Source organism: Peromyscus maniculatus, chromosome 6 (assembly GCF_049852395.1).
Source record: "Peromyscus maniculatus bairdii isolate BWxNUB_F1_BW_parent chromosome 6, HU_Pman_BW_mat_3.1, whole genome shotgun sequence".
In the NCBI taxonomy this organism is placed as follows: domain Eukaryota; kingdom Metazoa; phylum Chordata; class Mammalia; order Rodentia; family Cricetidae; genus Peromyscus; species Peromyscus maniculatus.
In genome coordinates, this window is record NC_134857.1 from 40106192 (window position 1) to 40127729 (window position 21538).

Below are 21538 nucleotides of genomic sequence, written 5' to 3' on the forward strand. Positions count from 1 at the left end.
AGGCTTATATTATTTACAAACTGTATGGCCTATGGCTTTGGCTGCTTGCCAGCTAACTCTTTCATTTTAAGTCAACCCATTTTTATGAATCTGTATGTTGCCACATGGCCGTGGTGTTACCCATCTGCTGACATCTTGTTGCTCCCTCAGCAGCAGGCTTGTGTCCCTCTGCCTTTGCCTTTCTTCTAAGGAGAGAGACAGGAAAGAAGAACCTGCCTCTAAGCTGCCTTGCCATAGGCCAAAGCAGCTCATTTATTAACCATTGGGAACAGGAACAACATATATTCACTGCATACAGAAAGACATCCCCCTTCATATGGAGTGTCATTTTATACAGGCACATGAGTGTACACCTTGTGTACATGCCTAGTCAGGTCTGTTTTGTACCAGTTTTCATCATTCTCTGTCACTCTCTACTTTTTTTTCCCTGAGAGGCAGGTTTTTCTTCCTTAGAACATATATCTCTTCCACATATACTTTGGCTAAACATACTCAGTAAGATTTCATTATCTTCCTGTCTCCTCCTTATCCAAATGCAGGTCCCATGGCTTTGAAGCAGGCATTCTTAATCATTGAGCCATCTCTTCAGCCCCATAGAATGTTACTTTTATGTTACAATTAAAATTAAAATTAAATCACTCATTTCACTCCTTTCCTTTCCTTACTCTAAATCCTCTTGTTTCCCATCAACTTCCCACTTCCTCTCTAATGCAGGGTCCATTTTCTTTAATTTTTGTTATTACATACATATATACATACACATCCATAAAAATGTTAAAACAATCTGATGAGTCCACTTATGGTTAGCAGTATATGCACTATTTCTTAGCCACCAATTGCTATTGGATTACCAATTAGGGGGTTCGTCTTTGAGGAAGATTTATTTTTCTACTCTCTGTAGTATTTATGTGTCTATAGTTCTACATCTAGAAATTTGTTTTCATAAGATTTCTGCATTTCAAATTAGTGCTACTACAGATGATATTTTTGTTCAGGTATTTTTTAAGCAACCATATTGTTTCCCAGTTTTGTGATATTTATTTGACAATCAATATAAAAAGACACACATTCCATTTCCTCCACCACTTACAGGATGTTATGTTATTGTTTGGTTTTGCTCTTTTGAGGGGCCCATCACCCACCTTCCATATAAATCACACGTGGAGGCTTATTCTTAATTATAAATGCCCAAGCTTAGCTTGGCTTCTTTCTTGCCAGCTTTTCTTATCTTTAAATTATCCCATCTATCTTTTGTCTCTGGGATTTTTCATTTACTTACTTCTGTATATCTTACTTTCACTCTTACTCTGTGGCTTGCTGTGTAGCTGGGTGACTGGCCCCTGGAGGGCTCCTCTTTCTCTGATTCCTTGATCTCCCCCTTCCCAGATTTCTTCTTCTATTTATTCTCTCTTCCTGCCAGCCCCACCTATTTCTCTCTCCTGTCTCAACACTGGCTGTTCAGCTCTTTATTTGACCATCGGGTTGTTTTAGATAGGCACAGTAACACAGCTTCACAGAGTTAAACAAATGCAACATAAACAAAAGTAACACATCTTAAAATAGTATTCTACAACATTTTCCCCCATTTTGTCTGAATAAAAATGAAAGGTTTTAACTTTAACATAGTAAAACTTAATAAAATCGCCGGGTGGTGGTGGTGGTGGTGGTGGTGGTGGTGGTGGTGGTGGTGCACGCCTTTAATCCCAGCACTGGGGAGGCAGAGGCAGGAGGATCTCTGAGTTCGAGGCCAGCCTGGGCTACCAAGTGAGTCCCAGGAAAGGCACAAAGCTGCATAGAGAAACCCTGTCTCGAAACAACAACAACAACAACAAAAACTTAATAAAATAAAAACAGTTCAAGTAAGAATTACATTTGCAATATTCTGTCCATTTGTAGTTAGCATATTCAGAGAAAATAATGCATTGTCTAACCTATCATAGTGAGTCCAAAGTTTTACACCTAACTTAATATCAAACTAAGGAAAACTGCAACTATAACTACCTACTCTTTAACTCCATCAAAGACTCAGAAGGATATAATATTATCTAACAACAGAGACATTTGGCTGCCTGGACAGTCATCCAAAGTTCCTCTTCAATGTTGGAGCATCCATCTTCAGCCTGTAGGCTGAGAATATATGGCAAACTTTTCAATGAAGCAGAAAATTTGAAGGACTGTTCTGCCTTGTATTGGCAAAGTTCATCAATAGTTTTCCTCCATGTCTTGCAAAATATCTGGCAAACTTTTCTGTGAAGCAGGAATTTTGAAGGACTGTCCTGCCTTGTTTTGTCAAAGTTGAATAGTTTTTTTTTCCTGTGTGTCCTGCATGTCCAGTCTGCACAGCACATTGTCAGCAGTCAACGGCAAGAGCAGTTTTTTGCCCAGTAGCTAACACTGCCACAATGAAAGCAAACTCCTTAAGGAGTTTCTTCAATGCCCATCACCTCTGAAGTAAATTGGTGCTGGCAATAGCAGACTTGTCTCATTATCACAAAAAAACCTTAGGTTAACAAAATCTTATAAATGCCATATTTTCTAGGTCTTTGAAGTATTTGAAGACCATATATCTAAAATATAACTCTATATGACCTGAAAGCAAACCTAACATATCTACATATTTGATTGTTAAGGATGACTAACTACTAACCTATGTTTCTTGATTATCCTGAATAGTTCATAATAATAGCTTTCAAAAATAGAATGTTACCTTAAATCTTAAAAGAACTCCATAGTTACAATACCTTAAACAAGAGTAGAAACATATATACAATATGTTGTAAGAAAAATAACCTTAAATTTGTATCAATATACAAAAATCCTTTAACCAAGATTAAGAACTTATAAACAGTATAACAAAAATGGCCTTAAATTTGTATAAATATACAAAAGTCCTTAAATAAGAATAGAAACATATATACAGTGTTTTATAACAAAAATTGCCTTAAATTTGTATCAATATACAAGTCTTTTAAACAAGAATAGAAACATGTACTGTGTGGTGTAACAAAAATTACCTTAAATTTGTATCAATATATAAAAGCCCTTGAAAATACAAAATATTTGAAATTAATAGTTGTTTTTCAGTTTATAGTAGACTCAATAATCTATCTTATTATTTAAAGTATATTCAATAATATATAATTCTATCTTATCATTCCTATATTCCCCTAAATGATAGCAAACATCCATAACCCACCAAAAAACCAAAAGCCTCCCACAACCCATCTTTTGGGAATGTGGACGTCGTTTTCTCCAAACTGCTTCCTGCTGTCTGTGGACGAAGGGATCCCCAGAGGTCCCTGAGAAAATTTTGAGAGGATGACCAAGTCTAGGGAAGACCAGCAGTAACCTTTGCTGATAGATACCACCTGTCAAGGTTCAGGAGGTCTCTCTTGATCAAACCTGATCCACATTAACCTGGGACGAATCCAAAGCCTCATCTTCTGTGGAAACAAAAGCAAAACCACTTCTCCAAAGCAATGCATCTTTTAAGTTCCATTACATACATGTGTTTTTTGACTTCTGTTTTAGTTAAGGCATTCTTACAATATCAAGGCTGGTGTATGTCATCAGTCCCTCTTTCAATCCCATGTCTCTCAGCAGCTGTTGTTTGGTTGTCAACATTCAAAAAAATTAAAATCAACACAATACTACACAAGATCCAGACTCCCAGGGTTTTTCTCATCTTACATGGTGGCTTTTTTTTTTAGTCTTTAAAGATTTTGTTTTATAAACTATTCATTTTTTATGACTATATCCTTTTTTTTCTTTCTTAAGCCTACATATATTGTAAAACACAATGGAACTTGTTTAGCAGTATTTCCATTTTGGACCTCTTTTACTGAGCATCTCTATTCTTTTTTGACCTTGTGAGCAAACTTTAGAACTACTAAGCTGCACCTGAATCCTCTTGAGCATTCCTCAGCTGACTCTGTCCAATTCTTGAGTCATGAAAGCTAAGCCTAGAAAGCCGAAGACCTGTTTGGAAGTAGATTCAACCTTCCTGGATCTCTAGAATGCTGAGATGCTTGCACTGTGGCAGGCATTTTTTACTAAGTGTTTTATTCCTACTTAACATACTAGCTGCCGAAGGGCTCACCAGCTGGCATAAACTCTTAAAGAAGCTCTATCCTCTTTTGTTTTTTCAAGCATTCTCAGGCCCTATGGAATATCAAGCCTTATATTGGTATGTCAAAATGTTGTTTTTTGTTTTTTTCTCTTTTGGGGTTTCTGCCACCCAGCTCCCAAATAAATCATACATGAAGGCTTATTCTTAATTGTAAATGCCCAGCTAGCTCATTCTGTAGAGCATGACACTGTTAATCGCAGGGTCATGGATTTGAGCCCCACATTGTGTACCAAAATGTTGTTGGTTTTGTTCTTTTGAGGGGCCCACCATCCACCTCTCAAATCACACACAGAGGCTTATTCTTAATTATAAATGCCCAGCCTTAGCTTGGCTTCTTTCTTTCCAGATTTTCTTATCTTTTTATTATTCTACCTACCTTTTGCCTCTGGGCTTTTTCCTTTTCTTACTTCTGTATATCTTACTTTCACTCTTATTTTGTAGCTTGTTGTGTAGCTGGGTGGCTGGCCTCTGGAGTCTTCCTCCTCCTCTGGCTCCTTGACCTCCCCTTCCAGATTTCTCCTATTTATTCTCATTGCCTGACAGCCCCAACTATTTTTCTCTCCTGCCTTGGCACTGGCAGGTTGGGCACTATATTAGACCATCAGGTGTTTTAGACAGGTACAGTAACACAGCTACACAAAGTTAAACAAATGCAACATAAACAAAAGTAACACACCTTAAAATTAATATTCCACAACAATGTTACTAGAAGCATTTTTTCTCAGAACGCAGCACTTGAAAGAAAGTCTAGGATCACTCATCCTTTGCTTATGAGCAGATGGGTCTATGCAGTTAGATCACTTATTTCAGAGCCATTAGGGTGAAAAGTAAAAAGCCCTTGATTGTGAAGAAATCACCATAACATGTATGTTTGCCATTTAAAAATAGAATTTGAGTGGGCTGGAGAGATGACTGAGACGTTAAGAGCACTGGCTGCTCTTCCAAAGGTACTGAGTTCAATTCCCAGCAACCACATGGTGGCTCACTACCATCTGTAATGAGATCTGGTGCCCTCTTCTGGCCTGCAGGGATGTGTGCAGGCAGAACACTGTATACATAATAAATAAATTAAAAAAAATAGAATTTGAAATGAGGTATTGATCTCTTAAGTGTGTGCTAGTTTGCTCTACCCAAAATCTGGTCTTAGGTTTCTAGTTTTGATGGACAAAATTTAATAATCAACGTGTAAGACTAGGTTCCAACTAGGGGACAGAGTGGGAACTATGAACAAAGTTTTAACTAAACTGAATTTTACAGTTGGATGTATTTTTAGCAATTCCTGTAATTATATTTTCTACAAAAAATGATTTCTATGGATGGAAGGAGTTTCTTCAAAATATACCAGGAAGTGTGCTGACGTCTCGACTACATGATGAATGGCTTGGTGTCCTCGACCAAGTGTGTGAAGAGAAGAAAGTAGCTACAGTGCAGAGGTAATGATTCACTAATTTCTTGAGCAACATCAACAGAAATAGGAATAATGTTTGCTTAGACACATTAGATCATATACCACAGAATCATTTACTAAACATATTGACAGACAACAAAAGGCTTTAATTGTTCACAAATACAGAAGACATTGTGAAAGAAGAAGTATGACTTGGGGAGTCACAGTGGGCCCACGCTTTTAATCTCAGCATTTATGTAATGTGTGTGTGTGTGTGTGTGTGTGTGTGTGTGTGTGTGTGTGTGTGTATCAATTAAATTTGTCCCTTTTTTCTGACTATGGGGAGATATTTCAAGCAATATTTATAGGACATATTACTCATTTTATTCTCAGAGGATCATGAATAAGATACAATTACTCTGTTTCCTTTCTTCATATTTACAATTCCATGAGTAAAATTTATTGTTTTAAAATAACTTGTCTCTGTTTTCAGTCTTTTAGAGCAACTACCCCAACTGAATGTCATTCTTTTGAAACAACTTTTCAGAATATTCTACAAAATTGAGAAAAATTCTGAAGTCAACCATATGACATCTTCTAATTTAGCCATTTGCATAGCCCTGAGTATTTTATGCCTGCCTAGTTCCTGCAACTCAGGATTGACAGATATCACCAAAAAGGTAATGAGGCATATATTTTATGCCTAGAATAAACAAGTCTGCACAATGTGACATGAAAACAGAGTATTCTGGAGGGGAAGAATCGCTTGTGGATTTTGAGTTAGTAGAGTTTAAATGGGTATTTGAGCTCAGTGACTCAGTCCTTTGTCGATTGCAATTTAGAATATTGCTAGACTAACCCACAGAGAGCTAGTATTGTGAAATGATAAGAAAACATGGGTGCTGGGTTAGAAAATCAAGATTGAACCCTTGATGTCATCACTGAGGGATGTGTGAATTTTTACTTGTTTTCAAGGTAGTTTCCCAACTAAACAAAGACAATATGGATTATTTATCAGATATGTTGTTCTAAGACATGGTTAGTGTGATTAAACATATCCTTGGCCTCTTGTTGCTGATTATGGTTGGCTTAGAGACACTTTCCTATGGCAGGCACATTTCAAGTACTATAATAAAGCACCAGAGTTTATTCAGTATAAAGACTCTAGTATTTGAGTTTCTGATTAACTATTGATTGAGCAATTGCTCTTGGGCCTGTAAGAAGTACATCACATGAGGGTCTGACTCAGGACATCTTTTCCTCATATCATGTAGAATCAACAAATGGAAGAGAAAGCTAGGGTTCTAAACAACCTGTCATTGCAGATCCACAATTATCCAGTTCCCTCCAAATAGGCCTCACTTCAAATATCTCCCAATACAATGAACCCGGGGGCCAAGCTGTTAACATGGGATCTGCACTGAGCAATCAGAGACACATGAATGCTGCTGCTCAGTTGCCTTTGCCCGTCTCTTCATTTTTAGTCACCCAATGGGAACTTTCAATAGGATGGAGCCCATATTCAGGGGAAGTCTTCCCTCCTTAACTGTACCTTTCTGTAAGCATCTTTACAAACATGCTCAGCCATGTCTACCACAAATGGAACAAAAGTTATCCAAGTTAACAGTATATATTAGCCACCCCATGGGGAGCACTAGAAATCATCCTCTTAGGGAGTATTGCACTGTGACGATCACATTTTATTATCTGATCCCAAAAATCTTTCAAATTTCTAGCAGAAGGTTCCCCTATATTTTATAGAAGCTGACTTTTTCTCTGATTTTGAACTACACACTTTTAGCCTCAAGGCTCATATATCAAATGTGATTTACAACCATGCAAAATGTCAGAGACCCTTTGTGTTTGCTTTGCTTTATCACAGATTTCTCTTGTCAAATTCCTTATTGAGAATTATCCAAAAATATTTGGAGAAGACCTCATTTATGAGAGCTCATTATATAGCTCATTGCTCTGCTCTAATGGGGAGAAGGCTTACAATTTCTTGAACACTCCAACCGACAGTGTTGAGACAGAGGAAAAGGCACAAGAAGAAGGCCCTGTCCCAGTGGGAGGACATGCCCCACAGGCAATGATGCAGTGCCCAGAAGTCCAACTGCTTCTCTCCACAGTGAGGGAGTTATGGGTAAGTATAGATGCTCTATTAGCTTAACCTATGAGTTAGACTCATAGCACCTGAAAACATCATTTACAACAAACAGCCATTGGGAGTGTACTAAAACCATTTGGAAGTGAAACTTCACCTGTACATGATAGGTGTTTTCCTGTTGTCAGAAACTGCCTGTGCATTGTCATTCCTTCTTCACAGTGGTCCTGAACTTATGTAAGAAGTAAATCCTAGCAGTGCCAAGTATCCAATTAATTGAGAATATGTGGAGAAATGTCACTTACCGCGATATCTTGACTCCTGACTGATTTTTATAATACTCAGAATAGTCACTCAATTTTTCCAGTCAGGGTTTCTCTCTTTAACAGTCCTGACTGTTGTGGATCCAGCTTTGTAGAGCAGGCTGGTCATAAATTCACAGAGATCATCTTGGCTCTACTTCCTGAGAACTGGGATTAAAGGTGTGCACCATCATGCATGTCTCTTTTGGAAGTCTTCATATAGCATAATATACCCATAGGGGAGAATTATGCTGTGATCTCAGATTTGAGCTCGTAGTTCAAGGGGGGGAGCTAAAGGCTGTCAGAGAAATTCAGTCAGGCAAGATATGTGATGAAGTGCAGATACTGTGTTTAAATTATAGTGCCCAATGCTGTTCAGTCAAGAATTCACACAGGAAGCCTCAGATTGAATACTACATCACTGCTTGACCTAATACCAATATGCATAGTGTCCAAGACAAACACCAGAATTTACTGATTATACCTACAAGTATGGGTCATATGCCAATAGATATCATGTTCCTCATAATGCAGACTCATTATTATAAATGCCATAATATTTGTTATTTTCTGTGTATTATGTTTATGTAGATGGTGTGCAAGCTATAAAATGAAGAGGGCATGAGAGGGCTAAGTGGGTTGAATTACAACATACAGTGATCTCCTTTCTTTTTTACATTCTGAGAAACAAATCAAAACATCATTTTAAATCTGATGATTACATGAGGCTCAGATACCAGCCAAGACAACATGTGCTTAACTCCACCAGTGCCAAAGAAAAACAACCCACTGGCAATTTTCACACCCCACCAGCACCAAACAAGGGAAATCTGGTTGGAAATTCTGACATCCCACCAGCACCAAAAGAAGAAAACCTGGTAGGAAATTTTTATCCCCACCTGCACCAAACAAGGAACACCTCATTGGAAATTCTCACATCCCAGTACCAAAGAAGGAAATACTGGTTAGAAATTCTCACAACCCACCAGCACCAAATAAGGATCACCTCCCTGGAAATTCTCAAAACCCACGAGCACCAAACAAGAAACACCTGGTTTGAAAATATCACAACCACCAACAACAAAGGAGGAACATCTAGTTGGAAATTCTCACACCCCATCAGCACCAAAAGCAGAAAACCTGGTGGGAAATTCTGATACCCCACCAGCACCAAACAGGAACACTTCTTTAGAAATTCTCACACCCATCCAGCACCAAATGAGGAATACCTCATTGGAAATTCTCACACCCCACCAGGACCAAATGATGAACATCTAGTTGGAAATTCTCACAACCCACCAGCACCAAAGGAGGAACATCTGGCTGGAAATTCTTGTACCCCACCAGCACCAAAAGATGAAAACCAGGTGGGAAATTATGACACATCACCTGTACCAAACCAGGACCACCTCATTGGAAATTCTCACGCCCCACCAGCACCAAAGGAGGAAAATCCTGTTGGAAATTCTCACACCCACCAGCACCAAACAAGGGACATGGTTGGAATTTCTCACACCCACCAGCACCAAATGAGGAAAACCTGGTGGGAAATTATGACACCCCACCAGCACCAAAAGAAGAACACCTGGTTGGAAATTCTCACAGCAACCAGCACGAAAAGAAGAAAACCTTGTTGGAAATTCTGAAAACCCACCTGCACCAAACAAGGAACACCTCGTTGGAAATTGTGACACCCACCAGCACCAAAGGAAGAACATCTGGTTGGAAATTGTGACACTCCACCAGCACCAAACAAAGAAATACTGGTTGAGAATTCTTACACCCCACCAGCACCAAATAAGGAACATTTTTATGGAAATTCTCATACCCCACCAGCAAAAAATGAGGAACATCTGGTTGGAAACTCTGACACCCCACCAACACCAAAGAGAAATTTCTCACCTTGTGAGAAATTCTGATATCCCACCAGCACCAAAGGAAGAACAACTTGTCGGAAATTCTTACACCCCACCAGTACCCAATGAGGAACTCCTAGTTGGAAATTCTGACACCCCACCAGAACCAAATGAGGAACACCTGGTTGGAAATTTTTATTTTTATTTTATTTTATTTTTAATTTTTTGCGGGGCGGCGGGGGGGGGGGGTTGAGACAGGGTTTCTCTGTGTAGCTCTGCGCCTTTCCTGGAACTCACTTGGTAGCCCAGGCTGGCCTCGAACTCACAGAGATCCTCCTGGCTCTGCTTCCCGAGTGCTGGAATTAAAGGTGTGCACCACCACCGCCCAGCAGGTTGGAAATTCTTACACCCCACCAGCCCCAAATGAAGACCAACTCATTGTAAATCCTGATACCCCTTCACCACCAATAAAGAGACAACTCTTACGGATGTCTCTCCTGAGTGTGTGTGAAGATGGCAATCTGTTTACTCTAATATTGGTGAGTTTCACTCTGGGTGTCTACAAGCTCTCCTTTTCAACATATTTTCTGGGAACCTCTGTCTTCAGTGAATTGTAAAATTGATGAATATTTAGATAACCTGTCCAGAGGGTGAGATTCTTTTAAAATAGTGCCTCAAAGAAATTAATAGCGCTGAAGTTAGAGTCATGTAATTCAAGGAAACTGAAAAAACAAAATAAAACAAACAAAAGCATAATAACAAAAACCTACAGTATTTCCATGTCTTCCACTATTTTCCACAAAGACCCAAACCCACAAGTTTATTAGAGGAAATAGGTCTATGGGTGAGACCCTCTGAGTCCCCAAACTTCAATTCTTTCATGACTGCGTATTACTCAGGGATCTTCCTTAATATCACTGTTTCTGAGATTATTCTATCTTATAATTCAAAATATCTAGAGTGTCATGTTTTATATTTTAAAGGAATTATATATAAGCATTGGTATGTGTTATATATCAACCCTTTCATCCTAGTAGAATATATTTACAAGCCACCAAATATGGTATGAGCTATTTTAAATATTACTAAATTGCCATTGAAAATACATATTTACTGTGTGGCATCCATTTTAGCACTATACTCAGTTTCAGGAATTTATGCTGCATATGAACAAGTTTATCATGCCAGAGACATGATAGTTACTGCCCACACCTTGTGTATTTTACAAAATTTTCTGGTAATCATGATTATGATCATCCCAAATTTGATAGTAGAGAAAATATTCAGTAAAGGTTATGTATGGTAGTCATTTTAACATACTGAAAACATGGAAGACGAACTGATATTCCTTTGAGTTCTTGACTGTGACAGCATCTTATGACATTGATAGTTGGAAATAAAAGTCACAGATGAAGGAAATGAGAGTCTGTCAAAGGAAGGGTAATAAGATAGAAATTTCTTAAAAACACAGATTTTAAGACTCATAACAGGGCCCAGGACGGACAGGAAGTAATAATAACAGCTGGGATACTGGAAGGGAAATATACCAATAGAAACTGAGGATGGCAGGTTTGGGAAAGATCTTCATAGAAGAGAAGGCAAGAGTAAGAGGGGACCATTCACCAAAACGCTTGGGGGACAAAAGTGTGAGTCAGTGCTGAGGAATAACTGATTCCAACAAATTCCAGTGTTCCAAATTAGGAAAAGTAATTAAGGGAGAAGATATATCTTGAAGCTATAAAAAGAAAGAAAAAATTAAAGAAAAATTCAAAATCTTCCTTCCTCCCAGGTGTAGCTCTGCACCTGTGCCTGCCCTTGCTCTGGTTCTCAGTAAGAGACACACTGGTGCTTCCAAAGCATGGATCTATAATAACAGAAGCTTTCCTTTACCTCACACAGGACACACGCTCTATTATTGAGGAAAAGGGACCATATATGGAGAAAATCTTCAGAACAATAGCCAACAAATCCTTCTGAACTCTTAAAGAAAAGCTTGATGATGGGGAGGAATTCAGCTTGACTGAGGAATCTGTCCTTGTTGTTGCATCTGTCTTAAAGGTGAAGAAAGTTTAGCATCCTCCACACTCAGCGTCCCTCTAGAGATGCTTAAGTACTTTCCTTCCTTGAGATAAACTGATGATGATAGTCTCCTTTACACAATGACCTCAGAATGATAGGCCTGGTAGATAAAAGTCTGATAAGCTAAAGGATTTATCACAAAGACACAGTTGAAGAGCCTGTTAGAAGATAACTTCCCCATATGTTAGGTTTGCCTAACATATGCAAAGGACTCCATTGATTCACTTCTGACCTCACCATGTGAGGAAATAACAAAACAAACAGTAATAGTGGGAAAAGTGTGATTTACAAATCTCGTCTTAAATCCTGCTTACCAAATATATATATATATGACTAGACCACCAAAGACCAGTAACAGGTTCACAAAGAGTTGGATGCTGCACTCTGTCAAGTACATACATGAAATTGTTTCCTTCTCTACCAAAAAATAAGCAAGTACTTTCACATTTACCAGATGTTGCCATCCCAATCCCATGTCAGATAAGCAAGAATTAGCCTAACCTACTCATGAAGAGTCTACCACATTGAACTTGCCATGGAGCTGTCTATAAGCAGTGGCTCTACAGCAAACACCATTTGTTTATTTTAACTGGGGTTTGTTCTGAGTTCACCTCTCCGTAGACTCTGTGTGACCCAGATATCAAGGGGAGAGATAATGCCCTGAGAGTAGGCAAGCTTAGTAATATCAGGCAAAGGTACCGCTGGATCTCTCCTTGACCCCAGAGATTGCCAGGTGTGACTTGCTCTTATTGCCAGAAAGTTGGGACCACACCATGGGAAGAAAGTGAAGATCAGTGACTACCAAGGCAATCCTGTGCATTCATAGCCCATTAAAGGTACAAGAAGACTTGGGATTTGTCCATTTTTCTCATTTTTCTCTCCTTAGTGCTTCTACCCATGCTTAACCATTTACAGATCAGGAAACATTGAAATGAGTCAACCTTTACTGAATCATGAACATGAAAGTTGATGGTGGTGTTTCCTGAACTAGTTAAGCCTGAACTGTTCTTGGCTATTTAGTGAGAAAAGTGGATATGTGCATGTTAAGCTATTTTTAGGTAATTTGATATCTGGCTATTTTTCCTACCAAAAATAGAGATTCCTCCCATTTTATTTTAGTTTGGTCATTTATTTAGAGATTCATCTGTCTTTGAAACCCACTCTAACCCCTAACCTAAGGTCTCACTGCATCATTCTGAGCTCTGAGATTTTAAGTGTGTAATACCACGCCCACCTAAGCCTCACACATCAGTGTCCCTAGCCTTTTGAAAGTGCAGTATATACACAATCAAACCCTGGGTTTGGAAGGAATCAGATAAAAGGACTTTGCCGTCCATCACACAAGCTGCTGCTTACAATTTAAAGAGTTGAATTTTTGCACAGTTAAGGGAATCAATGTGAAACTGAGAAATTCTCACATGGGACACAAGGAGGTCAGGTGAGAAAGTTCAGCCCTACTCCAAGTGTGCCTGTAAGCAGAGCTCTACATGCACATTAGGACTTTTCTTACCATGAATATGAATTAAAAGCTCTGATTTATCAAATTGTAGAATCAGGATGAGGTGTTTACTGACCCTGCCTGTTTTTCTGGGTGCTTATATCCAGGAAGAGCACTTTTAGCAGAGAGTAGGTTTATTTCATTGCCACCACATCCAGACTTTGCTCCTTTGACTCCAGTCTTAGATGAGAAAACCCAAGCTCCTGCTTCAATCCACAGTTGAGCTGAGATTCTGAGTAGATGACTTGTTGGGAATCTTTTAAGGAAATGGGGTCTAATCCAGTGGTTCTCAACCTTCCTAATTCTCTGACCCTTTAATACAGTTCCTCGTGTTGTGGCAACCCTTAACCATAAAATTATTTTGTTGCTACTTCATATCTATAATTTTCTACTGTTATGAATTGTAACTTAAATGTCTTATATGCAAACTCCAAAGGATTTAGGACCTACAGGTCCTGAACCACTGTTCTAAACTGATTTTTTTCAACAAAAATGTTTCTTAATAATTTTTCCAATGTATATTGACTATTATGATTCTTGTTTTTCTTTTTTTGTACATATAAAGAATGTGTCGGATGTATACAAGGAAGCTTGTTTTGTTCTGACCTATACAAAAATGGCTTGAAGTCCCTGATAAAGGATTTCTGAATCAAAATATTGCTGCTATCCAAAGGTAACAATACATTAATCACTTGGGGAACAACACAAAAGAGAAGTGATATATTCTTAAAGATATATTAGCTTGTATTTGCAAGATTAGCCACTGAAATGATGTCCCATGCCAAGAGGTTTCTTTTGCTCACACATGTAGAGTCACTTTATAAACAGATGCATTTCTCAGTCATGTGTGTTGCCTCATGCCTGTCATCTCACCATTTGGGAGGCTGCAAACATTATAATTGTCATGGTTTGGCATATAGCCTTGGCTAGATAGTTGGGTCCAGGCCAGTATAGAATATAGAACAGTTTTGTGTTCCTGCATGAGACAAATGAAAAGGATGTGTATGTGTGCATGTATGTGTGCATGCCTATGTGTGTATGATGCCTGTGAGTTTTTTCTGTCCTAATATTACTATAAAATATTTAATGATATTTCACATGCTGAATATCTGACATGGATTGGTATATAAAGCTGTTATTGAATTCAACATTCTCAACTATAGCAAGCTAGAGAAGTCTAGGTCAGGTTCAACTTCAACTTCTTTGAAACATTTTCCTTTACAATACTCCATAGAATGACTTCTTAGGTAACAGAGGAGCTTTGAGCTCCCATTACCAGCCAGGCCTCTAGCATCTCAGCCTTATCTATAGAAGCAGCTTTTATAAGTGCATGGCTTAGTTTCATCAGTCCTGTTCAGCTCATCACATTCCAGAACGACAAGTGAGTGTTACATGTGTTTGATTAAGTTACATATTACATGTGTCCATCTCCATGGTGTCTGGAGAGGACAGATGGTTCAGCGTTTAACATTTCTGGATGTTTCCATTCCCAGCATCCCCATGACTATTTGCAACCAGCACACATGTGGTGCATAGTCATACATACATAATTTTCAAAAACTTTCCATGATTCTATACACAGAAGTGATTTGCAGAAAATATTTTAGCTGTATTCTTGACTTCTTTTGAATTCTGATAATACCATGAACTAGTCTATAAAAGATTTACCCTTCTTTTTCTTGGTACTTACAGATTCATAAGTAACATTACTTGTAGGACAAACAAGCATAACTTCCGCATTTTTCTCTGTTTAGTCTTTTATCACAGATGCCCAAAACTAATTTCATCCTCTTGAGATACCTTATGAGTGTATTATACACGATTAAAAGGCATTCTTCCATTAATCACATGGATGCTTATGGGTTGTCAGTTCGCATAGCCCCTAATCTTCTATGGAGGCCTACTTCTTGCAACTCGGGATTTGGAGATGATCTCTCAAAAAAGGTAAGAGTGCTTGTTCTCTGCCTTTGGGAACAATGTCTCCACTGTGATCCAATAATTGGGCATAACTCGGACAAGATCATTGCTGTTAAAGGACACCCTTGAATTGCATTCTTGTGAGGTGGAAGAGGAATTGGTCTATTTCAGGGAAGGGAAATTGTTAACGTGGATTGGAAGTAAGTGAATCATTCCTTTCTTAATTGGGATTGAGAATCCAATGTGCCTGAACCATAGAGATGAGAGATGAGAAAAGAGGTAAGTGCTGGGGTTCAACAAACGAATATTCAGAACCATGGACAAACACGGAAATGATATAGACTTGGACAAATATTCCAAAGTAGTTTTCTTATCCTTAGGAGTGACATTTATTCCCAGCTACTCTGGTCTTCAGTCACATTACTGTGTGGATTGAGCCTATGGGCACCAAGGCTCTATACAGTGTATTCCATTTGCCATTTATGGCTCAGTCAGCAAAATCTTGTCTATCAGCTCTTATGCCAGGCAGCTTTTCATTTGGATAACAGCATACCTGTAAGGATCCACTCATAAAAATTAAACATTGGTATTATTAAAGTATTTAAAATTATTATTGTGTTATTAATGGTCTGATTGAATGTAAGTTTGTATATTCCAACCTGGCCTAGTGCCCTTGGATGTCTGAAGAAAGCTTTGGATTCCTTGGAATTAAAGTTACATACAGCTGTGAGCTACCATGACGTGCTGAGAATCCAACCTGGATCCTCTAGACTTGTAACCAGTGTTCTTATCTACTGAGCCATAATTCTAGCACAAAAATGTTTATTTTAATTTGAATGAAGCATGAATGAAATATTTATTTTTTACTCTGATGTAAGTTTTACGTTGCCTACATGTAAGTTTGGGCCCTTGAAAGCAAGATGCCCTTGGAAGCAAGACGACATTGGATCCCATGAAACTGGAGTTCCGGATGGCCGTGATCCAAAATATGGGTGCTGGGAGCAAGAGCTGGGTCCTCCTAGACAGCCGCCAATGGTCACGACTGCTGAGCCAGTGCTCCACACACAGTTCATGTTAACTTGTGTTGTTGATGTTCCAGCTTATCATTGATATGCTTGCTTTATCTAGAGCCTGAGAGTAATACTTCATGTGGGGGGAAAAATTCCTGAGAACAAACATAACTCATCTGATAGGGAAAAAGCAGGAGAGACAGCCAGAGAGAAAGACGGGGTCTTATATTCCCTCTAATGTCACAGCTGCACGGTCCATTTGGCTTATCTATTAAAACTTGGTCACAGTTTGGCTTATCTATTAAAACTTAATTCCCAGTAGAAGAGCCTGAAGGATTAAGTCATTAATATATAAATCTTCTGAGAAAACCTGTAACTAACAAATTGGACATGGTGGGTTTAAACAAAGGAAGGGTACAAAGTTCAGTGGGGATAGTTTTATAGGAAGAGTTCTGGGAGTTGAATATGATCAAAACATTTTGGACTAAATTCAGAAAACTGATAAAATCAAAAAATAAATAGTAAATCCTGAATGTACAAGTTCAGACTTATATAACACCTTCTCTTGTTTTGTGTTAAAATGACAGACAAAACCTTTGTAAGGGAGCAAGGGTATATTTCAGCTAGTAGATTCCAAGAATAAGGTCCATAGGAAGGAAGTCATGGTCATGTGACTCACAATGGGGCAGTATAGCACAAGGAATAGCTTACTCATCTAGGACTCTAGTTGGCTTGGGCTATGTAAATCAATCTCCCCCCACCCTTTAAACTGTTCAACTACCTATCTACTGGCAATATAAAATTCAAGCCTATATCAAGCTGCATGTTCAATTCAAATGGAGCAATAAAATATGTGTTTTTTTATTCATAACAATTATTAATGCTTCCTCCATATGGACAATTCTATTCAAATATGTTCCTTTATATGTTCAGGTATGAAAACAAAAAGCAAAACCATTCTGAACTATTTGCATATGAAATACAGCAATCATCTGAGTGTGATCTTCCTGATAATCATTTCTTTCCTATCTTGTGCAAGACTGGTCAAACATAAAATTAGGTGTATCCTGGGAAGGAATGTAAGTGATTAGTAAAGTTGACTTAACTCCACCAACTCAATCAAAAGACAATTTTCAGTATTGTTCAACTTAGCAAGTGCCTTACTTTGTGACTATTGCTGTGATGAAACACTAACAAAAATAAGCTTATGGAGGAAAGTATTCCCTTCATGATATACTTCCAGTTAGCAGTCAATTACTGAGAAATGGCAGGGCTCCCACTGAAGCAGAGCAGGACCCTGGAGGGCTAGAGCTGGAGCAGAAGGCATGCAAGAGTTCTGCTTACTGCCTTGCATCTATTTCTCTTTCTCATATAACCCATGGTGAATAGCTCAGGGCTGGCACCATCCTGGCGATCTTGGGCCTAGAAATTCATTTGTTAATCAGGACAATGTCCCATAGACTTCCCAACGCTATAGGCCAATCTATGGAGGCATTTTCTCAATTCAGATTCCCTCTTCTCAGATATCTCTACATGATTTGCTAGCCCTGAAACCAACTTCTTCTCTTAGTTACTTTCTATTGCTGTGGTATAAAACCATGGCCAAGGCAACTTCTGGAAGCATGTGTTTATTTGGGGCTTCAAGATTAGAATCCTCACAATCACAGCAGAGGAGCATGGCCACAGGCAGACAAGCAACTCAAACAGGAAGCTGAGAGCTGAGGTTCTTGTCTTGGACAGCAAACATGAAGTAGAGAGAGTGCACTGGAAATGCTCATGGCTTTTGAAACCCTAAATTCCAACCAATGACGTACTTCCTCTAGGAACCCAAATCACCTAAACCATCCAAATGGTGTCAAAAAGAGAATATCAAGTTTTGAGATACCTGAAATTAGAGGGGCACCCCATTTCAACCACTGCCACAAAACTCCTCCTCCTTTTCATCCCAAAACAAACAAATAAACAAAACCAAGAGATAATCATGGTACCTGTAAAGTCACTGATTCAATTCATTCCCTGTTCCTCTTGGTAGCATATTAGTTCTGGAATGTCTGTTTGCTTTTTGTAGTTTCTTTTTCTTTGCAATATGTATGAAATTTTAACAAAATATTTTAGTAAGATGCAAAGACCCTAGAATCTCCACTCCAAGCAGAGACCTTGGAGAATAGCAGTGTGTTTGCAAAAAGAAATGAAAACTGGTGCTTAGGTGATTTCAGCATTATGTAATCTTTTTGGCCAATCTGGGACATGCATCAATGCATTTGGGAAGACTTACCTCATTTAAGGCTGTCTAGAAATACACAGACATGCCTGGAGGTTGTGTGTGTGTGTGTGTGTGTGTGTACAAGGTAAATCAAAATTTAGTCAGGTTAACAGTAAGAAATTTCCAGGGGGAGAGATACATGTCTCAGGTGTCAATAGGACTCTTGCAGGGGACCTGAGTTGGGTCTCTATCACCCAAGCCTGTTGCTCTACAACTGCCTGAAATCTCAGCCTCAAGCATCTAACCACCTTTTCTAGTTTTCATGGCTGCAAGCACTCACAAGGGCATATAACTACAAATCAGATAAATTTTAGAATGTCTTATTAATAAAAAATCCAGAGCCAGATATTAAGGTAAATTCTGAAAGATCAGAGAAACAGAAAGAGTCACAGCCAACCTCACCTCGCCAACTCCTCAGCCAATCCTGTTTCCATGAATCCTCAGAGTGAAAGCCTCTGAGTCCTCACCCGAAAGGGTCTTAGCTGACTGCTTAAAAGCCTCTAGTTCTGGTCCTCATGGCTTATATACCTTTCTGCTTCCTGCCATCACTTCCTGGGATTAAAGGCATGTGTCCTCCCCAAGCAAAGACATGAAATCTCAAGTGCTGGGATTAAAGGTGTGTGCTACCACGCCTGGCTCTGTTCCCAGTGAGGCCTTAAATTTACAGAGATCCAGATGGATCTCTGCCTCCTAAGTGACAGGAATTAAGGCATGTGTGCCACCACTGTCTGGCATCTATGTCTAATCTAGTGGTTGTTCTGTTCTCTGATCCCCAGATAAATTTTATTTGTTAGAGCACAAATAAAATATCACCACAAAGACCTCTTCCCCATAATCAGGCCTTTGTTCTTCTTATTCTAGCATAGACTTAGAGTCTGCCTTTCTACAATCATCTTCATTAGCAGATATCTGGCCAATGCCATCTCCAGACAAAAGTATTTCAACTGAGACACTTTCCAAACATCTAAGGACAGCTCATCTCACCTACAGATAAGAAAAGCTAACCTCACTAACCTTAAATCCTTAACTCCTTACCTTCACTCTGGTTTATTAACACAAGACCCTAATTTAACAAATTTACTGCTTACAATTACCAGGATGGCCATCTGCTAGTTACTGAGATAAGGTAAATACTTCCACGGACCCAATGAGACAACCACCAACGCCAGGCGGATGATAGGTGCCAAGCTTTGTTTCTTGTGCAAATTAAGCTTAAATCCTCCTCTTTAATTCCATAGCCCAGGTGTTATTCTTAGTTCTAGAGATTCCTCCCTTTAGCCATGACTCAGAGTGAAAGTGCATTTATGAACCAAATGCTACATGTTGTTACACAGGGCACATGCCTAGTAACTGAGAACACATCCCCCGCCCTGCCAGAAAATGGTGCTGCCAAGATACCTGACCCAGTAGCGGCCCCAAAGGAAAAAAGACAATTTACTTTACTCGTGACTTTTACTAACATATGGACTCCTAACCTTTCACCTAGCCACTTCTGAGAATATAGTCTGAGCACATATATTCCTCTAATTTTAGCCAATTTTAGCTGACCCTACCAGAGAACTCCATTAGTCACTTCCCCTTTGGGTTGTAAATGAAAGCTGACAATTACTGCTCTATGTATGGATCTTATCAACTTTCTCTATGATCCTGAAAACTTGAATCCTCACATTGCATTGCCAAAGACTTACTGCTTGTAAGTGTATACAGACTGGTACCCCCATGACACTGGTAGAATTGACTTAGAAGAATAAAGTGAATGGACTAAAAAAGCTCAGTGTATGTAGATTCATTTGATATCCCTCAGATTAGATCCCAGCTGCCTGTAGCATCTCTTTTGGACTTGGGGAAGAAAACCTCACTGGGCAGGTACCCAGGGGGCTTTCAATGCATTTGCTTTGTTTCTCCAGTATCACTGTGACTATGTTTGGTTCTTCACATTTGTGCGTGCAGTACCAATCTACTTCAGAGAAAATATGGGCATTGAAAAAACTGCATATGGAGTTTTTCATTGTGGCAAAAGTTAGCCACTGGACAACAAAGTATCCTTGAATCAACAGAGCAAAATGGACAGACAAGACATGAAATAAAGGATTACTGATTCTTGCCAAAACAAGTGTGGTTATGGCTTTATCAAAAGGCATCTTCTGAGGCCAGGACAATATGACACCATCCCTGAAGTGGCCTTTGCAATCCGGAAAAGGTACAGTGCCCTTTTCTTCAAAGGCAGCTGAACAGGCAGTGGGCCGATGGCTTCTGATGTGCAGTGGAACAGCAGCTGAAATAGTTATTCTTGAAGAGTAACTAAGCTCATGCCTCTCAATAGTAGACTGGCATTTAATAGAGGGATGTGGAGAAGAATGTGGAGATGAAGCCACATATACACAGCCAAGAAGAATGAACAGCTGAATTAAAAATCCATCAACAATTTCCAGAATTTAAAATCCTGAATCATGACATGTAGATGTAACCAACCGTCTTATTAAATAAGAAACACAGAACCAATGCAAAGAAGAAAGCCAAGAGATCAGAGCTAAGAGCCTTACCCATCTGCTGCAGCTAGTCTCTTCAGCCAAGAGAGAGCTACTTCCTGTGTGTTTATCTTTATATAGACTTTCTGTTCTGGCTTCTCAGTTGTAAACCCAAACACATGACTGCATCGTCACTGCCTGTCTATACAGACCTCCAGGTCTTCTATGGTTGGTATTGAGATTAAAGACATGTGTCTCTAATGCTGGCTGTATCCTTGAACACACAGAGATCTACCTAGCTCTTCTACCAAGTGCTGGGATTAAAGGCATGCACCACCACCGCCCAGCTTTTGCTATGGCTCTAATAGCTCTGACCCCCGACCCCCACCCCGGCAACTTTATTTATTAACATACAAATAAAATCACAATTAAGTACAAATAAATTATCACCATAATGACATGACACTAGTGGAATTCAAGTGTTTCTGGTACATGGACTGCTCTCACCCAATGTGAAGTGGAACT

The 21538-nt window shown here is 39.1% G+C and overlaps 1 long non-coding RNA gene across 1 annotated transcript; it reads left to right on the forward strand.

Moving 5' to 3' along the window:
• The first annotated feature begins 11119 nt into the window (after positions 1-11119).
• Positions 11120-16541, forward strand: LOC143273850 (uncharacterized). Its single transcript, XR_013052064.1, has 3 exons — positions 11120-11836; positions 13921-14028; positions 15110-16541. It is a non-coding gene; the product is annotated as an uncharacterized LOC143273850 (long non-coding RNA).
• The last annotated feature ends 4997 nt before the right edge of the window (positions 16542-21538 follow it).